This window comes from Falco punctatus (assembly GCF_963210335.1).
Source record: "Falco punctatus genome assembly, chromosome: 2".
Classification (NCBI taxonomy): domain Eukaryota; kingdom Metazoa; phylum Chordata; class Aves; order Falconiformes; family Falconidae; genus Falco; species Falco punctatus.
In genome coordinates, this window is record NC_137581.1 from 53,401,038 (window position 1) to 53,416,924 (window position 15,887).

A 15,887-nucleotide genomic window follows, 5' to 3' on the forward strand; every position below is an offset into this window, starting at 1 on the left:
GAGCAGAGCCTTGAATGGATATGTAACAGTTATCTGATAACCTCTCAGCAGAAGGCTGGATGATGAATGGGTACAGCTGTGATCTAATCTTTACTACACCTTGCATAAAAGGTTAAGACATCTCCAATAGTTCTGGTAAATATTAGGTTTTCAGTTTATTTTGTGAACTACTTCCTTCTCTGCACACAGTTGAATTGGGCACGGTTTAAGTACTGGTTGTTAGAGAACAGCCCAGTGTGGTACACTGTGATCAGACCTGAAACCATCTTCCACTAGCCTGTGTTCCACCCACTGGTCTTGTTCATGTCCTACTTCATTTTTATTGCATCACTGTCACTGCCTAGCCCATAATGAATATTCAGGTGCTTCTCCTCCCACTAATGAACTTGTAGGGTGTAATGTTATATTTATATCATCATGATTAGGGTAACAGCAAATGCACATTCAGATATATTACCAGCCTAAAATCCATGATCTTATATGTGAAACATTTTTCCCACACACACACCCCCGACTCTATCCACCAAGACTGAATTGGAGTTAAAAAGCCAAGGGAAATAGACTCTTTCTTTTCAGAGGGTTGGTCTGTCAGAGCTCTAATTTGTAATTCTCCTTTTGAGACCGTCAGAGACTCTTTTTGCAACTGAAAAGTTTAATTACTACAGTTGCAAGGGTCATGACTCACTCACTGCAGGGAAGATGAATAGTGCAGAGCTATTAAATAAAGGATACTTGCTAGAGTTATTTTTAAAGGTACTTATGACAAAAGTACTACTGTTCTTTAGGATGATAACTTGATGTCTCGTCTAAATTTCTGCTGTCATTCAGAAAAAAATGCGCTTTTATCTATTCCATGTACTTAGCTTTTAAAATGCCTCCATAGTTCACATTTATTGCTAAGTACAGCTTTACTGGTATCCACAGCTTTTTAATTCATAAATTAAATCAGGAATTTCTGTATTTTTTCGACTATATGATGCTAATCAAAAGATAGAAATAAAATCTTCAAACACTCATTCATACATAAATATGACCCAGATATCAGCTGCTGGCCACATTCAAAATGTTTTCCTGCTTTCCCTTTATGAACATTTGGGTATTCAAGTAGATCAAGCACATGTAGTCATACAAAAGACTGCATTTCATCTCAAATATTTATCAGAAGTGGTCTTCTGGTGTTTTGCATAACTAGTCTAGCAAAAGAACAGGAACAGCAAAGAGTGTTATATTTTTGTATATACTAACCCAAACTCTGCCAATCCTTATAAGAGCTATTAACTCAAAATTCTTATTTGTAAATTAGTTATAAAAGTCAAGAAATATTTATTTCTATTTTGTTGTAACTTCCCTCACATTAGTGGCACAGTAAATATTTATACTCTGATCTTTATTTACAGTATCTCTTTTGATCCATTTCATTTAGTCAAAGTAGCCACCTGGGAGATCTACCCATATGAAACAACTTTCTCTTTTTCTCAGGTTTTCCCAGAAAACCCAGTGTTTACATTAGAGACATGATGTGTTTGCTGCAGGACCTGTATACCGTAAGACTTTGCCCCAACACCTATATAAATCTGGTATTTTATCCACTTAAAATGTATTTTAACGCATTCCCTTCAACAAATAAAAACTTCATGATTTTGTTAGATATAATACTTTCTTCATAAGACATTATTTCAAGCAATTTCCTAGTTCTTGACCTGTTTTAACATAATGTTTCCATACTGTAAACAAAAGTTTTGCAATTGATAAAGGACTAAGATGTGCATTATAAATTGTGTAATATGATGGAAATTGTACTAACATCACTTGCTTATTGTCATTTCTATCAACATTACCAAAAATATTTTCCCTGACATTGTACCTCTGAAGGAACTCATTGAAATATATTAAATTGAAGTCATCTGAGGCTGGACATTTAAGAACATCTCCAAAATAATATATAACACTAACCATTTGACCAAATGGTTTATCTTTTCAGAAAATGTCTCCTCCCCTGTCTCCTCTCCCCCCTGCACCCCAGTGAATCACTGTGATTGCTCTTCTCTAGGTACTCTGAGAAACACAATTTTTAATTTTCATACGTCTCCCTCCACTGCTTCTCAACATGATTATATATTTCTCAATCTTCTTAAAGACTGCTGTTGAATAATGACATGATCTCTATTTAATGAACATCACTATGAATTCTTCTCAGCGTAGGACTGCTTTTCTAAAATTAATGCAACACTAGCATGTTAAAGGAAGTATTTTCAGAAAAAAAAACACCACTTAATCATATCAGAAATCTAACTACTAATTCTAATGATGGAAAGAAAGTCCAGTTCTATCTAAATATAATCACATAGTTGCAGTATTGATGCTTCTTAACTGTGTTTCCATGATTCAGGGCTTTGAGTATACTCTAGCACAGCTGATATCTAGAGTTACTACTAACATTTTTTTCTGGTACGATTTTTTCCCCCAAAGAATGTCTGTGAAATTTTATGGTTTAGTTCTATCCATAAGTTATTATAATCAAATGTCTAACTTAATTTCTAATATAATATCTCAAAGTATAAAACCTCATTTAAAGCTGAACACAGCATAAATAGATGGAAATTTGATTAGCTACTTCACTGCTTACACTCTAGTATTTTGCCAAAACAGGGTTGCTGTATTTAACTGAATTTTGTTTGGACTTGCTGCACAAGGAGGCCACTTCACTGGAAATGCAATGAACAAAGTATAAACACTTTCTGTTCCAGTTTAAAATACAAACAAACAGGCAAACACAAAAACCCCACAACAAAACAAACCAAAATTTAAACCCATAGGAACCTATAATCCCTTTGGTAATGACCACAGGCATAGATTACAAATCAAGAGAATGACTAAGGTTTTATTAGGTATTTGATTAAATTCAGTGTTCCACAATCATTGGAGAGTGTATGTCAAGTGAAAATAAAAATACCTGTCCAGTAATGTAGCTGGTTTGGCACCCATGCAGAAGCCTAATGAAAAGCAGCTGTCTTAGAAAAGGGTGAAAGGCTAAACATTTTAGATATCCTGCCCACTTACTTATTTTAGACTCAAATGAGTGATAGTTATATTACGGTCTACTATATCTCACATTCCTCTACAACTAAAATTTATCGTTTTGCTGGTGGAAGTGTGGGAAGCACTTAATGATCTGTCACCAGCAGCAAGCACAGAAAGAGCCACAAGAGACTAAACTGACTTCCAAAAGGATGATATCTGTTTTACAAAGAACGAAAATAAAACAAAGTAACTGCAGTAAAATTGCTGCACCTGCTTTTACTTACATTTGAGAGGTACCTGGAGAAGCTGTAGGGACCACTTAAGATTCTTTATGTAAGTTAGCGCATTTCCTTAGCAGTTTAGTTAGATGAAGAACTGAAATGATAAATTTTTAAAAACCACTGTTATTTAAATAGCTCAAAATGGGAAAAGTTTGGAGAGGCAGAATTAGATATAGACTAGGGAATTCTTCAGAATATTTTGTGTCTTCAGATACTCCTGTGGAGATCTACATTGGCCTTCAGGCTGTCATTCCTTGCAAGACATTTTCTCTCCCAACAATACATAGTTCAGGAAAGCACTAAGTCAGAGATGCTGTGTGATCCACCTTTGTGATCAGAATGGCAAGGGAGCTTTTGCATTCAGTTTGCATAACATACTACAACATTTGTAGTGAAAGATGCAGATGATATGTTTTCTGTTGAATTATAGGTCATACATATCACTGAGAGCTAACATCTTCATATGGTCCTTAGTTAAAATTTGAAGATGGTGTCATGGAAGCCAGTGACTAAGTACCACACAGCCAATTGCTCACTGCCCCTGCCCCCTTGGTGGGATGGGGAGAAGAATCAGAAAAAGGTAAAACCCATGGGTTGAGATAAGAACAGCTTAATAACTGAAGTAAGTTTAAAAAAAAAAAAACAATAATAATTTTAATGAAAAGGAGAGGGAGAAAGAGGAATAAAACCCAAGGGAACAAACACAAGTGATGCACAATAGCGTCGGTCACCACCTGCTGACCAATGCCCATCCAGCACCCAAGCAGCAATTGGCCGCTCCCTGGCCAACTCCCCTGAGTTTATATACTGAGCATGACATTCTGTGGTATGGAATATCTCTTTGGCTGGTTCAGGTCACCTGTCCTGGCTCTGCTCCTCCCCAGTTTCTTGTGCACCTGCTCACTGGCAGAACATGGGAAAGTGGAAAACCTTTATTAAGAGTAACCATTACTTAGCAACAACTAACACATCAGTGTGTTATCAACATTATTCTCATACTAAATCCAAAACACATCATCATACCAGGTACTAAGAAGAAAATTAACTCTGTTCCAGCTGAAACCATGACAGATGATTAAACCAATTGGGTGAGATCAGGTAACAAGAACAGTGATACAGAATGTCCAAAACAGAAGAGTAGACATAATGGTAAGCCAGGTTTTCTCTAAGCATTTTCAAAATTCATCTTTCCAAAACTGAAAGCAGCTGAATTAAAAGAATAGCTGTCTTAGGCTCTCTTATGAATCAGTGGAGAGGAACAGACACTGAAGATGAACTGAATTACTCTCTGAATGTCTGACAACATCTGGACCCACTAGCAACAATATTTATCATTTAGATACCTCAGTTAAATCTCAAAAATAGGTGTGATGAATCATGTATATTGGTCAGTAAAGTCATAAGTAGCATGGAAAAACTACAGGGGAAACACGGTTTGAAACTAAGACTTTACCTCAAGGAATCCATGCAGCAAAATAAAAAGGGGGCAGGGAAATTCCACTGGATTCTGATAATCTACATTACATTGTTGCAGAATTAGTCCCTGTCTCTGTTTCTATCCATTCCAAATAGCTCTCAAAAGCCAATATTTAAGCATAGTTTAGGAGACAGTTGAGTTCAGAACCTTTTCCAAAAGTTAGTATGGACAAGGCTGCATCAAATACATCCTCAATGCCACCATACACAGGCCTCCAAAAATATTTTTAAATTTAAATTTAAACCTTGAAGCAATCCACATGTACCCACGCCATTCTTGATGGCACACAGCCTACATTTGCGATTTCACAGTATAAAAGTACCACTCCATTGGACAGAGACAAAGATCTCTACTATTTCAGAAACTGTGAACACACGAAAACAGCGTTCGCAGGAGAGCACAGTGTTGAGAGGAGATCCAAGTTCTAGGCAAGATAGTATGTTAGTTTCACTTGTTCTGGGACCAATGATAATACACTAGCTTTGTTTAAGTAAACAGCACAAATAAAATACCCCGAAGTTCCTTAATATGTAGGTTAGACATTTAATGCTCTCTCACTGGAAACATGGTTTAGTCTGCTTCCCTTCTATTAATATATCTGCCCTGGAAATAAAGCAGGTCTCTGACAAAAGAACCCACTTCAAAGGCTAGTTTACTAGCAGGACAACCTTACAGATTTGTTATTGTTCATTCAGAGAGTTAGAATAGGTAGGATTGGCATTGCTTAGTGTCTGCCATGTTCACTAAGGCAGATCTAATTTAAGATGTCTGTAATGTGGATGCCTACTCCTCAGTTAACCATTCAGGATTGTTTCTTTTGTAAAGGTTAAGAAAAAGACAAGAATGTACTTGTCACTGAAACAAGAACATTGAAAATATTCTTTAGAATAAGATTAAATGCTTATTACTATCTGTTCATTGAAAGGGAAGCCTCAGGTGACTAATTCAGACATTGTGAAGTCCAAGCTTGATCAGCTGAGTCACAGTATGGATATTGGTTGGTAAAATTATAAGAACTACTCAGTTCAGTTTTCTAATTTTAGGCACTTGCGAGTTAGCACCCAACAGTTTTCCAGATAAAAATCTCCATTTAAGAACCCTTAAGAGATTTTGCCCTTTCTAGACAAACTATAGCAGGGGTCTGAAGGCAAACATTTCCACTTACCAGTTAATTCAGCACCAAGAAAGTCAGGAAGCACATACACCAGAAACAAGGATTTTTGCCTCTGAAAGGGACCGTAAAGTTTTCAACATTTTTTTCTTCAGCGTGAAGGCTCCTCCACAGCAGAACCATACCAGGCAAGGTGCATGGTGTCAGCCATCCTCCCTAAGAACAGTGCAGACAAAGCAGAGACCTGAAACATTCAGAAAACCTAAGTTTATTAATTAGGGTATAATTCATATTACTTTGCCTTAGACCCAAATATAAGTACATTAAAATGGTGTAACCAGCAACAGTATGTAAGTATTTTGTTAGAACTGTGATAAAATAGCAAGGTGCAACGCTTAAGAATTTTACATGTGTTAGCAATATGACCACAAAAAAGGCAAAACGGTGGTGTGTATAGTTGCACACAGGAAGCATCTAAGTAACAAAGTCTGCAAGACAAAGAACAATACAAGCAAAAGGGACTACAAATATACAGTCCTCTTCCTGAATGCAGAAGGATGACTGGCAAAAATGAAAATAAGATGTGAAGTATTAAGAGTACTTAAGGGTGCTGTGAGGGACAGTATCAAACGCCTTACTAAAATCTAGAAAAACTGCATCCACCATCTTTCCATCATCCACTAGGTGGGTGACATTATCATAGAAGGATATCTAATGAGTTAAACAGGACTTTTTCTGAATCCATGTTGACTCTCCCTGATGACTTCATTGGTTTTTTTAAATGTCTTTCAATAGCACCCAGTATAATCTTCTCCATAATTTTTCCAGGAACTGAACTTAAATTAAGGTTTTTTGTTGCCTGGGTCTTCCCTCATGCTTTTCTTGTAAATCAGAATAATGTTAGGTAGTTTCCAGTCAGCAGAGACCTTTCCACACTCCCAAGACCTTTGGTAGATGATTGAGATGGGTCCTGCCATAACATCCGCTAGCTCCTTCAGAATTCTGGGATTGACCCCATCAGGCCCCATAGACTTATGAACATTCAGCTGATACAGCTGGTCCCTTACAATTTCAATGTCCACCAATGGAAAACCACTGTTCCCACACTTGCAGTCCTTTCACTCAGAGGACTGGGCAGTCCAAGATCTATCAGTATTATTAAAGACTGAGGGGAAAAAAAACATCAAATGCCTCTGCTTTTTCTTCATCCCTGTTAGTCAGATGATAATCTAATAATATTTTCCTTGGATCTCCTTTTGCTATTAATGTACTATAAAAAGCCCTGCTTGTTATCTGAGACAACACTGGCCAGTTTCAACTTCAGTTGAGCTTTGGCCTTTCATGTTTTCTCTCTGAATACACAATTCCTTTTTCCTCTTGAGTTTCAAGAGTTGCCTCTTAAGCCAAGCTGGTCTTCTGCCTCATTTGCTTGTTTTAAATAACAGTATCCATATTGTAATTTAGCATTTACTGTAGTAATCAAATTCCACAAGTTAAGAATATCTTAAATGGAAGTGGAGAATTTTTACTGCAAATTAGCCTATGACAAAGCTGAGAAATGTGTAAATCACCATAACTTTGAAAGCATTCAAACTAAGCTGCACAGCCTAGGGAAGGTCAGTAAAATACAGTCAATTCCTCTGCAGCATTTTTAATAAAGCTTTGCTGTATATTTACATATGACAGGAAAAAATGCAATAATCAGATAAGTCCATTTTCCCATCATTTTTTTTCAGCACTACGGTAATATTTTCTCTCTTATCAAGCTAAACAATACTGAAAAATAAATGGGTACATGTATTAGAATCCTAGCAAATCTAAGAAATTTTGTCTGTCAACACTTCTGCATGAATACAAATGCAGCCTATTTACCAGTACATCAGAAGGATAAGTTTTTATTTAAAAAAAAAAAAAAAAAGGTCAGGAAATTCTGAAGATATGGTACAAAATTCCCTGTCTTCTATTCAGTTAGTGAAACTTCCCAGTACAACATGAGAACATTATCAACATTACTCATTTAAACTGATCTGCCATTCCCATACCACTTTTGTTTTGGTAGAAATATAAATGAAGATTGTAGAGTTGGTTTAGGTAAGTATTTTGAAGTTTTACTACTTATTTTTATTTTATTTTGTCACTGAGAATAATGGAAGTTCAAAATGTCTCAAGGAAATACTGTACCTTGGATAAAACAAACACAATAGCTCATCAGGAACCTCATCTTCTGCCTACATATCACACAAGTAAAAAAGTAAGTAAGAACAACTCTCACTTGTTTCATGTACTGAAAAGCTTGATTGAAAATGTGAAGTATATAATTGCTCTAGTCAATGGATACACAAAAAGGTTATCATGCAAGTGGAACACATAGCACTTTACATATAACTGAATTTGGGGTTGTTTTTTTTTAAAAAATTTATGTACAGGATTGTTTTTAAACCTTTCTTAACTTTCAGTCTTCACTGAACTGTTCAGGAGCCTGTTCTTTGACAAAAGATGATGTCGTTTCAAAATAATTTACAGATAAAATATTTGTCATTGTTTGTTTGAATGCTAAGCTACAGTCTCACTGAATTTAATGAGAGCACATTTCCAAGAAAGTACTATCTAGTACACACATATCCTGCAAAGCAGGTTATATGTTTCATAGTTCTTTACCATATTTGGCTAATAAACATAATTCATAAAAACTGAAAAACTGTGGAACTTTCCAGAGGATTAGTGCTGAGCGTTTTTCATTAAGTGATGCATTTCAGCTATCTTGCCTACCTTTAACTACATCGAATCCACCAATTATCTTTCAGTGTCTCTACTGGATTATCCAAAATTAATTGCCTTGCTTTTCAGATCTGCAGGCTATAAAGTGCTAAGTATTTGGGCAGCCACCACTGTCTACATTTTCAGCACGCTTGTTTCATGGCAGAGCAGAATTTGGGTGCCAAAGTATGATGAAGAAAAAGTGCTTATGTGACTTATAAAGTTATCTCTCCCCAGCCTAATACATTGCTGAAACCAAGTACAGCCTGAAATGTAGCATCACGTATGTTAGCGGTTATTATCATCCTATGTGTTCCAGAGGAAAAAAACACCATGTTTTTGTTGGAGATTTCACACTTATAACAAAAGAAACATAAACAAAATTGTAATTTTAAATATCTGTCAACCCTAAGCTGTTTTAAACCTTAAGAGGAAAAAAAGCCTTAGAAGCTATTGTGAAACGTATAAATTATTTTGAATAGCCACCTGTTTAACAAGCTTCTGAGAAATGTGCTAATTAAAAAAAAATTAGGAAACCCACTCTTTTATTCATTAAGTGGCAATCATATAACTCCAACTTAGCTACAAAGGCTTATAACAGATTGCTTTCCATATTGTTGTCCTTCTACTCCAAGAGCAGTTGCTGCTTCAGATTGCATTGCATGGCTTGCCCCAAGCTGGGTAGCATTATAATTCCAATGTTGTCATACTGGATCAGCACAACTGGTCCACTGTCCTAACCCTGTCAATATCAAGTTTATATACTTCGTATCTGTAAAGCTTCTGAAGACAACTGTTGAACTACCATCCAGAGAGAAATACTTCCTTAATTTTCCTTAGTTAGTGGTTGGTCTAGGACCTGAATCTTGGCAGATTTTTTTTCTTTGTGCATGTGCACACACATCTATTTGTGTGTTGTATGTGCATGTATGTGTATGTGCACAGGTGCTTGATGAGGCAGTTCGTACTTTATTAACCCCATGAACAGACAGATAATGATATTTTAATTTTTTAACAAGATGGTAGGGCAGTATCTAAGTATCTAAAAAAGGAGGAGAGAAGAGAGCTCTGATTTTTTCTCATGCCGTAATCTTACATAGAAGTGGTTTTAAAAGCTGACTGTAGAAAAAGAGAACATGAACTATAAAATAAATCAATGATGTTAGGAATATCAGACGGATATTTATATAAGATGAATACTGTCAGTTATTAAAACACAGAACATAGTTTGGGGAAAAACTCTTCCCAAAAAGTGTAAACTATTTGTTTTCACTTCTGTCTGAAGTCTACAAAAAAAAAAAAAAGATCAATTTCTTATAAAAAAATCATAAAGGCAACAGTTGAATATTTTTATATTATCCAAAGTTATTAGTCACTTTAAAGAATCTATTGTCTTCAGCTTTTTGCATACATGTACTGCAAGACAGTCTGTCAAAATGCTTCAACTATAAAACTACCTAGAAAAGAAGTACAAGGTACGCCAAACAAAAACTGAACAGCCTATACACCCCCAAAATTGAAATGTTGTCCAGAACCTTTGAAAACACTTTCTTCTAGAAGACAACTATTTTGTATGTTTTGTCATGCTTATTTTAGAAATTTACACTTTCTTTTATAATTGTATATCCTCCTAATCTATTAATTGCTGTTATCCATATTCTCCTACAGCTTTAGCATAAAGAAAATCAAGCTTCTTTAGTTTCCTTTAATTTAAATAGATATGCATTCTTCTTACTTTCCATCTTTGCATCTGTTTAATTTCAGATAACTGTTTCTGCACCTACATGATCTGAGTGGTTTATGGAAATAAAGTCTTACAATGGTTCAGAAACCACTATTCACTTTCTCTATTGGATATACTTCAGCTGAATCTTTCTACAGTCACATTTATTTCCAAATCTGATTTCTATTGGTGACACATTGTGCTATTAATAATGTGCCCTACATGCTCTCTTCATTATTTGCCTTCAGAGATAAGTTGCCATCTTATAGCTGAAATTCATTTTGTATTTGATCTTGACATTGTATCCCTGCGTGTTGCTCTACTTCAGTATCATCAAGGTCAGTTGTTATTTCCCATGTGATATTCCAGTCCTTCTCCATGTTAACATTACCTCCCAGCTTTGTGACAGTGTTTCTTCACATGGACTTGCTTTTTTACAACAGTATGAGAGATCTGAGCCCCCACCTGTTGAATTCCCTTGCAATTTTGAAAATCAAAACTGTCAGTACTTTAGGTATAAAACCTTATCTCATTATAAGCTAGAAAGTTTATTTCTGAAATGCACAGCATCTGACATATGTAATTAAAAATACTAAACATTTCAAAGCAATCCTGGTATGACTAGTCAAAGAGATCAGAAATCTTGTAAATTAATTTTTCACTATGATCATCTATATTTATTTGATGATTTTTCATTTTTAAACCCAGCAAGAAGTCTGAAACATAATATACTTGAGATTCCTTTTGCAACTGTTTTTTCAAATGCAATAGCATCTGGACATGTTTTAACAAACATTTCTTAAGTCCTTGATTAAGCCTTTCCTTCATAAGTTCAAAGACTTGAAGCATACAAAAAGAGAACTCCATGTAAATATTATTCAGTCAGCCATATTCTTTTTACTCCCCTGTGACAGCTATGAAATGAAATTCCTATTACATTTTTCAGCTGAGATCTGGGTTGTATATTGAGGAATCCCAAAAGACTGAAGCAAACACACATTTTACAGTGTATGCATGATAAGCATTTTGCCTCTGGGATAGCTGTCATTCGACTACAAAATGTATTAGATTTACATTCTGAATATATAATCGCTATTATAATGTTTCATATCAATAAATTAAAAGATAATGGTTATTATAGGAAAGCAGCAAAATAACATTTCAAAGTCAGTTTATTTTCATATTTCCCTTACCAAGAAGCACTCAATCATGAATACTGAGAAAAAACCCTAAAGGCAAATAAATATGTAGACAGGGTTATGTGGTCAGTTTGGGGTTTGGGTTTTTGTTTTTTTTTTTTTTCATAAAATACTTACTTGGTGGTATGCTTCCCCACCATGTGATAGTTTCCCATATTAGTTGTGGATAAAATGTAAAATTGATGTTTAGATTAATGTATGCTGTAATTCATGTCTTTGCTAAATTCCTGTTTGGACAATTAAATTTCTGGATTGTCTAAGCAGTTTTATTTCAAGTATTTACTTCCTTTATTTTTGACAGGAGTTCAACATCCTTTTCTAAACACTAAGTGATCTTGGCTACAAAAGAGTTTAATTTAATTCAGATGTTGCTGAGATTCAGTGATAAGCTAGAGATATTTTGATGTGCCATTCCATTGGAGATGATCAAAAAGGAAACATAACTCCTAGCTCTTGGCTGTTACCCAATGGCAAATGCCTCTCAATTGCTTCTACTAATTTAAAATGCTCTGCTTTCTGAAATGCATTCTGGAGAATTTTCCTATTAAAAATTCAGTTACAAAAACCAGTTCAGTATTACCAGCCAGTTCTAAGGAGAAACATTTTAAAAGGAAAGACTTAGTTACTCTTTTTTTTTTTTTTTTTTTTTTTTTTTTTTTTGGTAAATAAATCCATTTGTCCTGGTTCCAGCTGGGATAGAGTTAGCTTTCTTCTTAGTAGCTGTAGGTCGTGCAGTGCTGTGTTTTGACTATGATGTGAGAACAATTTTGATAGCACACTGATGGTTTTAGTTGGTGCTGGGTGATGTTTATACTAAATCAAAGACTTTGCAGTTCCTTGGGCCCTGCCAGCAAGAAGGCTGGAGGGGCACAGGGAACTGGGAGGGAGCACAGCCAGGACAGGTGACCTGAACTAGCCAAAGGGATATTCCATACCATGGGATGTCATGCTGAGTATATAAACTGGGGGAAGAAGAAGGAAGAGGGGAACATCCAGCATTACGGCATTTGTCTTCCCATGTAACTGTTGCGCGTGATGGAGCCCGGCTTTCCTGGGGATGGCTGAACACCTGCCTGCCCATGGGAAGCGGTGAGTGAATTCCTTGCTTTGCTTTGCTTGCATGTGCAGCTTTTGCTTTACCTATTAAACTGTTCTTATCTCAACCCTCGAGTTCAACATTCCTTTCCGATTCTCCTCCCCATCCCTCTGGGTGAGGGGGAATGAGTGAGTGGCTGCGTCGGGCTTGGTTGCCGGCCAGGGTTAAACCACAACACCATTAAAGTGAGTTGGTGATTTGCAGCCAAGATGGAACTGAATATTTTTAAAATATTTGGTTTGGTAGTTTCTTTCAATATATATATGCAAGCTTTAAGTACATAGTACATCTGTTTACTGTGCAGACCTGTCCATTTAGAAATAAAAGACTTCATAAAATATAGCAAATCTGATTTTTTATAATGGAAAGTGAAACATTCAGTGAGACAGGTTCTGACTGCACACCTCCAGAAAGGAAATTTCATGTTTATTGTATTTATGATAGTTTAAAGGAAATTAAAGAGGTGAAGTACAATAATGACAAAAGTTGAGACAAAGTATGACATCCTTCTGTCTCACTGTAGACCCCTCCCAGACAATTTCTGATATGTTGCTTAGCTACTTCTTACTGTCTGCATTTCGAGCTGCTACAATCTACCAGTTCAAACAGCAAACTGCCTCCTAGAAGACTGTGGCCTTGACACAGACAGTCCTCCAGAGGATAGCTGCCATCACCCAGGTCTTATATTGGTGGCATTATCCATGGGAGTTGGCCTGTGGTCCAGGCTTCATCACCAGGTGAAGGAGCTAGGCGAGGAGATGAGCAGCCTGTGAGGCAACAGGAGGTTGACAATGTCTTCACAGAGACACTACAAACACAAAAGCCTGAACAGCACAGTGCAAGGAAGTAAGAATATCAAGAGGCTATGCTTGAACAAGTGGAGGATTGAGGCTCCAAAGATGAAAGTACTTGGAAGCTTGCGACTTCTGGCATCAGGAGAAAGCCTCCATTTTCAGATCTGAACTTACAGAATTAGTGCAGTGCTCTAATCACCAAAGAGGGCGATCAGGATCCATTAAGGAAAGCTTTGGAGCTAGCTGAAGTGAAAACAGATAGTCTTCTCTTCTTTCCCACAAGTGGAGAGGAAATGGCCGGGTGGGACTGGATGCATCCTGTAAATCGACAAGTGCAGCTGGTGATGCAGGTAGTACTTCAGGTTTTATGACCATGGATCCCTCTTTGAAGAATAAGGACTGCTAGTGAAAGACAGGTTCTATTTGTCAAATTGAGGTAAAGGCAATCTTGCTAACAAGGTGAGGAAAGCTTTAAACTAAGTATGTCACAGGATATTGATCTGAGGGAGAACAGTGAGGAACACACAGTGGGGAGAGCTTGTTACAGAAAGCCAGCCAAGACCAGGAACTATGGACAGACTCATCTTAAAATAACTTGATGAAATCTCTGTACGGGAGACCCTGGTTCTTACAGAGTGTTGAACTTCCCTGCTAAGTTGCTGAAAGGGCAGTACAGCAGGATGCAAACAGCATGGGAAGTTTCTGGAGGAATTTAAGTAATGCAATCAGCAAAACCAGAGAACCCTGAACTGTCTACTGGTAAGACCAACAAAGGAGCACAACTGGGTCATTGTCCCCACTGCAAAACTTAACAAGATGACTCAGCAGAGAAACTAAATTTCCAGAATGCCTTGCAGGATGTTCTGGGATGAAGCAGAGAGAATTTTGGGACTGTGCAAACGTTGTTATAGGATATTTTAAAGGAACTATTTGAAACCTACTGTGAGATGTATAGGGTAAAGACCAAAGGAGGGGAATGGAAAGGATGCAGATGGATAGGGGAGGAGGAGTATGGGAAAATAGAGGGAAAGAGTTCTGCTTCTTTGAGAACATGTTGTTTTCAGGATACATACATTAACTGAATCTGTTTTACACACAGAATGTTAAATCATGAAACATAAGAAGTTGTTACCATGGTCCTGAAATTAAAATGCAACTAATTAAATTAGTAGCACAATTAATGTTTTCTGGTTTTCTCTTTAAGAAAGGATGACATTTAAATAGTTTTCTTAGCTACTTCTGAGATGACAGGAAAAAAATCATAACTCAATAAAGTTTTTATTGACCTTATACAGTATATTAAATATTTTCTAAGTATCAAAATAGTTCTTAAGATATGGTATTAAAATATCTTTAAACCAGAATGTGCCTTAAAAGTTTTCTGGTCCTTGTATGAGGATTATAAATCTATGGAATACTAGAAAGACATAGATAAGCATAACCTTTAGGTATTACTTTGAAGCCTTCCACACTTTATTAAAATGTTGATGTATTCTACATATACATGACTGAGCATCCAAGATCTTCCTACACAATCTGAATGAGCTTTACTGTAAAAATGAACATAATGTGTTTTAATTTAGAAGGATCATGCTGATCACACATGGAAATGGCTGAACTTTCTTGGGATTGGAACTAAAAATCTCTTGGAAGGGATTAAGCTAGGAAAGTTCTACCCAAATAAGTAAAAAAATTAGAAGTTGCAGTTGGCAGATAATACAAAAGAAAAGATAAAACAATTGGTACATTAAAATTTTAATCTTTACTATAATCCCAGTTATAGAAATATTACTGGAATATTAATTCCTTCTTTACTATTCTATTGAATTTCAGTAGCACCAATGAATCTTAACTGTAAAATACCATAAATAACAAGAGATGCTTGTTATGTTTCCATGTATTCTTACATTTTTGTGCTTCATATCTCATTTGGGCTCTCATAGTGTCTCACAGTCACTCTAGCCACATTAGATAATCAGTCAAAAACATCCCTACTAGCAGACCCATCCCTATGTAGGCAAGTTTCTACTTGTGTGTTTCTGCAGACTATTGGCTTTACTGTTAAGGATTACCACATCTCATTTCCCTTCATTAATTACTTAATTAATTGATTGATTGATTGATTAATTAATGCTATGATGTATTTCATTTTACATAGCTTTGTGGAGCCCAGCTTCATTTCCACATAGCAGATCTCTTCTTTTCTTGAAGCTATTTTCCTTGTTCAAACTATCCTTATAGCTTGTTGACCTATTTTTTAAGCTCTTATTGAATTATCATGACAGTTTTGTTACTATCACCATTAATGTCACAAAGCAGAGAATATAAATTTTAGATTAAAAAAAAAAAAATTGGGTTGTATTTATCAAACCCACAGAAGAGAAGTGACTCTTGAGTTAGTCATGCAATGAGTGGGACTCGGTATTCA

The 15,887-nt window shown here is 36.0% G+C and overlaps 1 long non-coding RNA gene across 1 annotated transcript in view; it reads right to left on the reverse strand.

Moving 5' to 3' along the window:
• Positions 1-3,418: 3,418 nt before the first annotated feature.
• LOC308059684 overlaps positions 3,419-15,887 on the reverse strand; it is a 48,385-nt gene continuing 35,916 nt past the window's right edge. The window contains exon 2 of the long non-coding RNA XR_013926371.1: positions 3,419-6,106. This is a non-coding gene — a long non-coding RNA (uncharacterized lncRNA). The remainder of the gene's footprint in view (positions 6,107-15,887) is intronic.